The sequence below is a fragment of the Lactuca serriola genome, chromosome 8 (assembly GCF_051521515.1).
Source record: "Lactuca serriola cultivar US96UC23 chromosome 8, Lser_US96UC23_V15, whole genome shotgun sequence".
NCBI lineage: Eukaryota > Viridiplantae > Streptophyta > Magnoliopsida > Asterales > Asteraceae > Lactuca > Lactuca serriola.
In genome coordinates this window covers 235475610-235485989 of record NC_136415.1, presented here as the reverse complement: position 1 = coordinate 235485989, position 10380 = coordinate 235475610, and positions in this window count along the sequence as shown.

Here is a 10380-nt window from a genome sequence, read left to right as displayed (position 1 = left end):
CGGTTATGTGAGACACTTTTGGACCAGCCTGGTATCTTGCACATACACTAGTTGCAAAGACAATGTCAGGTCTGCTTGCGGTGAGGTACATTAGCGAACCAATGATGCCTTTATAAGTCTTGTGATCCACAGGTTCACCAGAGGGATCAGCAGAGATCTTATAACCGAAGGCCATCGGGAGTTTCGCAAAAGAGCAGTTATCCATTGAGTATTTCTTCAGAAATTCTGTGGTGTATTTCTCTTGATGAATGAAAATTCGATGCTGAGTTTATTTGACTTGAAGACCTAAAAAGAAGTTGATCTCTCTATTCATGCTCATTTTGAATTTGTTGGTCATGAGCTTTGCAAATTCATCTACCATATCTTGATTAGTAGACCCAAAAATGATATCATCCACATATATTTGTACCATGATAAGGTGGTCACCATTTGCTTTTCTGAATAAAGTGGGATCAATCACTCCTCTTTTGTAACCGGATAAGACAAGAAATTCAGAGAATTTCTCATACTAAGCTCTTGGAGCTTGTTTCAGGCCATAGACTGCTTTTTCGAGTTTATAGCAGTAGTCTGGAAATTTATCATTTTCAAATCCTGGAGGTTGCTGAAGGTAAACTTCTTCTTTTAGTTCACCATTGAGGAAGGCACTCTTAACGTCCATTTGGTGTACCTTGACATTTTTGTGGGTTGCGTATGCTAGAAAGATCCGGATAGCTTCTATTCGTGCTACCGGAGCATACGTTTCATCATAGTCAATGCCTTCTAGTTGACTATAGCCTTTGGCAACCAGTCTTTCCTTGTTTCGGATGACTGAGCCGGATTCGTCTAGCTTGTTCTTGAAAACCCATCTTGTTCCAACAATAGTATGACCTTGTGGAAGAGGAACAAGTTGCCATACTTTGTTTCTTTCAAATTCTTCTAATTCTTCTTGCATTGCAGTTATCTAGTCTGGTTCGAGCAAAGCTTCTTTGATTGTTCGAGGTTCAACCGAGGACATAAATGCTGCATAATGGCAGTGGTCAGATAAATCTTTGGAAGATCGAGTCTGGATACCTGCTGATGGATTGCCGATAATTTGACCTGGTGGATGGTCTTTTGTCCATACATGAAGACGTGGCATTAGATGATCAGCAGTTGCGGTAGAAGGAATGTCTTGGATATCAAAGGAATCTGCGGTTGGGGAAGGCAGTTCCCCCTGGACTTGAGAACATCATGCTAAATCATCTCGATCTATTAAAGCAGGGTTTTCTTGAGGAGTTAGCAGAGATTGAGGTTCCCCCTGGATTGCGGATGGGAGTTCCTCTGGAACTTGAGAAGGTTACCGCTGGAATGCAGATGAAATAGTGACAATTCTAGGATCAAATCTAGTGTCAATATTCTCTATGAGTTCGTCATTTGAGTCGTCTGAAGGTTCGTTTGATGGTGAGACTTCACTTCGGGCAGGAATGTAAGCAGCATCAGGTATTGGAACCTCAACGGTTGTAGCAATATCCGGAGTAGAGCTTTCCCCCTCAACCGGAGAGGTGGAAGTATTGAGTGATACTACTTCAGATAGAGAAGGTCCAGATACGTCAGCATGTTATTGTTGAGTTGCGGATGACACTAGGACTTCAGATAGTTTCGCCGTTTCAATGGGATCAAACAGATCATCATAGTTGATTTCAACTAGATTTAGAGGTCTAGAATTGGTTAGAATGTCACTTTCCATGATTGCAGTTGTTTCGGTGGATGGAGGTGCCCTGCGGATGTGAGAGTCATCAAATTTCACATCAAAGCTTTCAATGATCAACCTTGTTCTTCTGATGAGCACTCGATATGCAACCTTGTTAGTGGAATAACCAAGGAAGATACCTTCTTCAGAATTTGGTGCAAACTTATTGAGTTGATCTCTATTATTGATGACAAAGCCTCTACATCCAAAGATATGAAAGAAACGAACATTGGGTTTGTGATTGTTGAGCCCTTCATATGGCGTTTTGTTGAGACGCTTGCACACAATACTTCGGTTTTGAAAAAAACATGCGGTTGCTACTGCTTCGGCCCAAAAATAGAGAGGAAGTTGGGCGAAGTTAAGAATGGATCTGGCTGCTTCAACGAGTGTGCGATTTCTTCTCTCTACTACACCATTTTGTTGTGGTGTATAGGGTGCTGAAAAATTGTGAGAGATGCCTTTGGAAACTAGGAAACTGGTCAGAAGATGATTAGTGAACTCAGTTCCATTATCACTGCGGATGCGTCTGACTGGAAGCTTGATTTGAAGTTCGATTTCTTTGATGAAGTTAATGAAGACTTGTAATGTCTCTGATTTGAGTCTGAGAAAGAATACCCATGTGAAGCGTGTATAGTCATCAACAATAACCAGTATATACTTTTTCTGGTGAAGACTGGCTACGATTGAGGGACCGTAGAGATCGATGTGTAGTAGCTCCAGTGGTTCAGAGATAGAAGAATCCATTATCAGAGGGTGACTTGCTTTGGATTGCTTACCGCATTCGCACGCTGGGCAAACAGTTTTGTTGCTGAATTTGAGAATGGGGAGACCACGGACCAGTTCTCCTATGACGAGGTTGTTAATGTAGCGAAAATTGAGATGAGCGAGCTTGCGGTGCCATAGCCAGCAGACTTTGGATACAGCTTTGGACAGAAAACACAGCTGCGGTTTTCCAATGATGAGAGAAACATCAAAAGGGTACATCGTGCCTTCGCAGCGTGACTTGATTAAGCAGGTGCTACGATCACTCGTCATTATGTAACATAATTGATTGTCAAATTCAATTCGATGTCCTGCTTTACATAGTTGGCCAACACTGATAAGATTGTGTTTAAGACCTTCTACATAAGCAACTTTCTGAATAGAAAAGTTCCCGGTAATGAGAACACCGTAACCTCGGATGACACCGTTTGGATTGTTTCCAAACGTGACATTTCCACCATTGCATATAGGCCTGAAATCCCGAAGGTACTATAACCTTCCGGTCATGTGCAAGGAGCAGGCACTGTCAATTAACCATTCTTCTTCTTGTTCCTCCTTGACAAAGCCTGAGATTTAAACGGTTAGTTTAGGCATTCAAACAAGTTTGGAGCCAGGGACGATTGATGTATTCTTAAATGATGCATGGTCCGAGGTTGCATGGACAGGTCTTTTGTCATCTTTCAGACCGAGTCCTGGGTGTTTGTTCAGATTTGGATTGTTACGAGTTTTCTGAAAAGTATGAGATTTCTGACTTTGATTTGACTTGACAAGAGATAAAAACCTTTGACAATTGCACTGACATTTGCAAAAAGAGGGTTTGTCAATGAATCTGACATTGTGCTTGGTCAGCGGTTTATGGGGTATGTTGGAGTTGAAATTGTCTGAGGTGGGTAACTTTTGAAATATTTGACGTTTGAGTTCTGAAACGTTTGTTTTGAATGAGGTTTTGCACGTGTAAATCTTTGATTTGCTCTAGGAGGATTTGATAAAATTTCTTTCCATTTGTTTTGATTTAATCTTAAAAGTGTTGGAGTGGGTAAAACTTCTTTCCATTTCGGGTCAGTTGAAGAGTAGATCTGAAAAACATAGTTTCTAACAAGTTTGACACCTTTTTGGGTTGTGTCAGAAGTAGTAGGAGTGACTTTTGAAACTGAACATTTCTTTTTGTTTGTTTTCATGAAAGAAGAATTTTTTGAAATGTAATTTGTGAGAACAAATTTTTCTGGACTCCTGGATTTAGGAATTCTTACATGTTTTCTATTTTCTGAAAAACTTTGTCTGCTTTTGTTTTGAAATCTGATTTCCTCTTTGAAAGCTCTTTTTGCCAAAAATTTTGGTGAACCGTAGTCATTGTTATTCAACTGCGGTTTCTTGGAACCTTTTTGATTATTTTGAAAATGTGGGCTAGAATCATCAGAACTTGAGGATTCTGGAGTTTGAGAGCATTGGCCTACCTCAAAATTTTCTATAGGAAATTCGTGAAAAATTGGTTGAAAAGTTGTAGTTCCTTGAACTAAAGAGTTGCAGTCAATGTTTTTTAACTGCAGTGAAGATGACTTGACTATTTCAGAGTAGGTTTTAGATGAGACTACGGTGGGACATTTCTGGGACAGTTGATTATAGTCTGAGGTCAAAGATGGAAAGTCCTCTGAGACTTCGGGGCCTTCAACAACAATTTTTTCATCAACTTCGGATGAAGTTTGAGAATTTGAGTGAGTTATGCCACTGATGGGAATTTGATCATGTATGTGACTAGAATCCTCAGGCACAATTTCCTCAATGACACAATTATTGCTCAAATTGTGTAATCTACCAAAGTAAGTTTTAATATCCTCGGGAAAAGTCTTGTCATTGATAGAGAAATGAAATTCCCTATTAGGAGGGACATACACTCTGTCTTTGTTGAACCAAGGTGAGGAATCCATTGCGGTAGGATATCCATTTGACCAACCCCAATTATATGTATTGTCTACGGTTCCATTGTTTACCAAAATTTCAATAGCCTCACTTTCATTAAACAGTTTTTCAATTAAAAGATTCAAGCGTATAATTTCTTTCTGAGCTAAATCTTTTTGATTCAAGGCTATTTCTAATTGAGTTTCACTTAACATTCTAGCATCTTTCTCTAACTGTAGATCTCTTTCTAGAAATGCCATCTTAAGTCTCTTGTTATCCAGTCTTCCTCTCACATGGAACATCTCTTGGGACACTATGTTCTTCTCATCTAATGCTTTGTTATAGTCTGAAAGGACGGCAGCACAAGTGTCATTAAGATAATCTATGTAGGGTTGACAATCATGCATGCTATAATTTAAAGTTTGGATCATGAGTTTTACCTGTTCAACGATGCTTAGAGTCCCATCTTTCGCCATGTAGCAGTAGTTTTTGTTCAACATTGCTGACCCATCATCATCCGTAGTAGCCAGCATGCAGATTTTCCCTTTTCTTGTAACACTGCTGATGGTATCTTCTTCATCTCCTGATGACCAAACTAGATGGTCTCGTTTAACTTGAGCTACATATGCCCTTTCCTTTTCTTTTTCATCTAAATCTTGAGCCATTCTGAGATAGAATGCTCTGTCCTTCACTACGTTGGCCTTACAGTATTTTGCAAAGTGATTTTCTTTGTTGCACTTGTGACAAATTACAATATCAGTCTTGTCATCCGATTGAGTACCGGAGTCTTTGTTCTGAGGTGACTGCGGTACCTCCTTGGGTTGATTGTTCTGAGAGACTTTAGGATACCGAGAGTTGTTGTTCTGAGGACCGAAGTTACGGTTGAATGGTGGTTTGTTGAATTGTTGATTCTTGCGAAAAAAGGAAGGTGGTATGCGGCTGAACTGTTGGCTAACTAGAGCAATCGCCTTCTGAAAATCTTCTTCATCATCATACTCAGAATCTGCTTCGTATGACTGTGGTGGGGTGTCATACGATGAAGAGTAAGGTGACTACGGTGGAGCTTGTGCTATGAGAGTAAGCGGTCCTCCGAAGTCAGCATAATCTTTTAGTACAGTGGATTCTTATGCTAGAAGTTCTCCATAGAGTTTGTAGAGTGATAAAGAATGAATCTTTCTGTCACCTTAGACTATCATTTTGGCCGTAGTCCAATGTCTTCCTAGACCATTAAGGAACTGGAGATTGGTTTCATGGTTGCTGCGGATGGTACCAGCATTTGATAACTTTGTGACTATTAGGTTGAATCTTTTGAAGGAGTCTTCCAAACTTTCACCAGCATGAGCTTTGAAGTTGTTGAAGTCGTTGAGTGCGGTTGTCAGCTTCTTATCTTGTGCTTGTTATGAGCCTTCGTACAAGTTTTTTAGTACATCCCAGATCTCTTTGGCTGACTTGCAGTTTATGATAATATCAAAGTTTTCAGGAGCAACACCATATGAAATTTCATAAAAAGCAACAACATCATTTTCCATTTTACCGAGATCATCTTTGGTAGGACGGCTCATAGTTGGTTGACCTCCTCCTAGTCTGGTTGCAGCACCGTTAGTTTGGATTGGTGTGAGGACTGAAACATGTGGTCCTTCTTCCACAGATCTCCATGCATCTCTACCCAATCTTCTTATGTACCTCTCCATTCTTTGTGACTAGTGATGATATTCATTTGCTACTAGTATTAGGGCTCGGTTAGAACCACCAACATTATTAGAGACACTCAGAGATAACGATTGTGCCATTTTTGTTTTTTTTTTGTTTTTGTTTTTTTTGTTTTTTGAGAAATGAGCTTTAGTGGTATAGAAAGCTTAATGAGAAAATCAGAGTACAGATATCCAAAAAGCAACCACTTTGGCTCTGATACCAATTGTTGAGAGAAAAACTTGGAGACACACTTGAACAAACGTTAGAACAAGTAAGTTGCAGAATAGTTAATCTCTAAGGATCTAAAAGCTCAACAATAATAAAGTTAGATAGTTAGATAGTTAGATAGTTAGTTGCGGAAAGTAAAGAAAGATAAATGACAAAAGATATATCAAGAATACACTTAAACTGATTCATAACGAGGAATGCAATCACTCCAAGTTAGTAAGCGAGATCAAGTTTAGTGATTAAGTCTAGAAGACTTGCTCTGAAGAGAGGTTATGTTCCAGTAGCAGTTTGAGTGTGATGAAGATAAGAAAGATGATTAAATGAGAAACCTTGTGTATTAAGAAGTTAAGAGTTTTCACACTCAGATATATCATCAGTACATAATACATAAGAAAGTGTCTCTATTTATAGAGTTTAGAAAAGAACAACTCTATGAGCAGCCGTGCAAGGCATGCTGGACAATAGAGTGAAAGACATAGTAAAAGAGATGACTAAGACTGCGGATAGGAAAGACTTGAATACTCCGGATGCTGATATGGTTGCTGGTGGAGAATGGTTGCGGTCACAGCTGTAGAGATTGACTCCGGTGCTGAATTGGCTGCAGGTACTGAACCGTTGCGGTAGATAAGTTCAAAAGGGTCACTTTTACGTTTCAACACCATCCATGTTGGTCTTCTTATTGAAGATCCACTTGCACCCGACCTTCTTACATCCGGGCAGATGATCAACCAAATTCCAAACTTGGTTGTCGTACATGGACTGAATCTCATTATCCATTGCCTCTTTCCATTTTGCAGACTTCGGGCCTGCCATGGCTTCCTTACAGTTGTTATGTTCATCCAAATTTATTAGTGTGCTATCACTAATATTACGTGTCCCCTTCTATAGTAATATGAAAACCATATAACTGGGGTTGAACTCTAACTCTTTCGGAACGTCTAAGAGGTAATGACCCGTCAATCGGTTCAACTGGAGTTTCCTCCTTGGGTTAAGCGACAGCGTTAGAGGTTCCTTCATCACTCGACTCTTGAATCTCTTCAAGATCAATTTTCCTCCCACTGTCTCCTTGGCTTATGAGTTATCACTCTTGGAAAACCCCTCTCCTCGCAACGAAGACAACATTGTCACTCGGTCTATAGAAGAGTTATCCAAATGATTTATGCGGGTAGCCGATGAAAATACACTGCTCACTACGAGGTTCGAGCTTGTCGTGAGTCTCTCGTCTTACGAAAGCCTCGCAACCCCGAACCTTGATATGTGTTCATGTATCAACTAAGCCCTCTCAGGGACTTTCTTAAGAATAAGAAAGAAGAACCTCATGTAAATACCATGGAATAAGGTTTGATCCTATTCGTGGAGATTCCATAAATATTCCATTCCAAAAATGGAAACAATTGGGATTTTTTTAGAAATTGGATGCAGTTACTAATTCATGATCTGGCATGTACAGAATGAAAACTTCATTCTCGATTCTTCGATGGAAGTTGGATTTTCCCAGAATGTATCCTAATTTTTGGCCTAATTCTTCTTCTGATGATCGAAATGAGGGCACTTTCCCTGTCCACATCTCGTGAGGTGTTTTGGCAACCTTCTTTGAACGGAATAAGTTAAGGATATGGGCGGCAGTCTCTAAGGCATACCCCCAGAATGAGATAGGTAGTGAAGCACGACTCATCATGGAATGAACCATGTCCAACAAGGTTTGATTACGCCTCTCAGCCACACCGTTCAACTGAGGTGTCCTAGGTGGAGTCAATTGCGAAACTATTCCGCATTCCTTGAGGTAGTCGTGGAATTCAAGACTTATGTACTCTCCTCCTTGATTAGATCGAAGCATCTTGATTTTCCTGCCCAATTGATTCTCCACTTCTTGTTTAAACTCTTTGAACTTTTCAAAGGTTTCTGGCTTGTGCTTGATTAAGTAGATATACCCATATGTACTATAGTCTTCGGTGAATGTCACATAGAAGCAATTTGCACCCCTTGTGGTGGATCTAAAGAGCCCACACACATCGATGTGTATGAGATCCAATAGACCCTCACCCGTTTCACAAGTTCCAGTAAAGGGTGACTTGGTCATCTTTCCAAGTAAACAAGACTCGCACACGTCATCGTCCCTAAGGTCGAATGACTCCAACACTCCATCCTTTTGGAGTTGGGCTATGCATTTCTAGTTAACATGTCCAAGACGACAATGCCACATGCATGCTTTATCCATACTATTGAAAGAACCCACACACAATACATCATTTTCTAGGTTATCTACAACCATAACAGTTTCATAAATTCCATTACAAGGAAATGCTTAGAAATATAAAACACCATTTATATAAGCATAAATAGAACCTTTCTTATTATCAAATGAATATCTTAATCCTTGTCTAAACAAACCATGAAATGAAATGATGTTTCTTGCCATATCTGGCGAATAGAAACAATTATTTAAATCTAATCCTAATTCGTTACTAAGCGCTAGAGAATACACTCCAATCTTAGTGACAGGCGACGATCTTCTGTTCCCCATGATTAGATTTATTCTTCCACGCTCCACGTCCCTATCTCTTCTTAATCCCTTAAAATCAGAACATATGTGAAAACCACATCTTGTATCAAGAACCCAAGAAATAGCATGTGATGAATCATTAGATTTAATTGTGTAAATACATGCGAAAGATGCTTGATGGCTTGCAGATATTCCGGACAGGTTCTCTTCCAATGCCCTATTTTGTGGCAGTGGTAGTACTCTGCCTCCTTTGGGTTAGATTTGGGCTTAGCAGAACCAACTTTGGTTCCACTAGAAGAGGTACCATCTTGGGATTTTCCCTTGTGGTGGCTATTTGAAGGAGCCTTCCTCTTCTTGCCCCTCCCTAGCCCAATGGCCAAAACAGGAGCAGCGGTTGGAGTGGGAGTTGAGGCAACAGACTTGTCCTTGAGATTGCTCTCAGTTGTCTTAAGCAATCCTTAAAGCATGCTCAAGGTGATCTCTTCCTTATTCATATGGTAGGTCATGCGGAACTGGTTGTAGCAGGGAGGCAAGGAGTGAAGGATAATGTCAATTGCTAGCTCTTCATTGAAATTGACATTCAAATTCAGCAGGCGATCAACATATCTCTGCATCTTTTGCAGATGAGCGGTAAGAGACTCTCCATTACCCATTTTGGCTGTGATCATCGAAGTGATGATCTCATACCTTTCTTGCCACGCACTTTAGTGGTACCAGTCCACCAAGTCTTGATGCATATCGTATGGATAGTAGTCCTTGTAGGACTTTTGAAGTTCAGCAGTCATGGTCGCCAGCATGATGCAATGGACTTTCGTAGCATCACGGTCATGGGCCTCAAAGGCAGCGATCTCTTCGCGAGTAGCAGTGTTGATGTTCACCTCCTTCAGCTCCTTATCGAGGACATACTCTTTGTCCTTGTAACAAGTGTCCATTCGGATGTTGCGTATCCAATCATTGAAATTGGACCCATCAAAGATCACTCTCCCACACAAATTCATGAGTGAGAATGAGCCGGATGAGGATGAGCCTGAAGCGTTGTTTTTGTTTGAGTTCGACATCTGAAATATAAAAGAACAAAGTTTGATTAGAAATGAATCCCTAATTAAACACCCAAAATGAGAAATTAGGGTTAGGATCCAGCAACATTACTTATATATTAGAAAAGGGATGTCGTAATCTAACATGCAAATAATTTGAAGGTAAGTGAATGACGATTCACTAATTCTCCACCATGAAAAACAAAAAAAGAGATTAAGCTTTAAATGTATTGAAAACTCCTAGATTCCTTTGAGATTCATTGAACTTTTCAATGAAATGTTTCAAACTCGATATGCCCCTCAAGTTTGTGACTCGGATGCCGAGGATCACAAAGCGGGTGTGAATAACCATGCAAATGTACATGGTGCCCTCATTGTGACAATCACCTATTTGATGTGCCTGTTAACCACACACTCTCCATCGAACGATGAAAAACAATGAGTCACCCTTCACCACCTTTCCTTAGAACCAATTAGTGTGTCGGTTAACCACACACGCTCCACTAATTTCTTAGCAAGGGTACAAAGTGTAATTTCATGCAATTGCATCAATT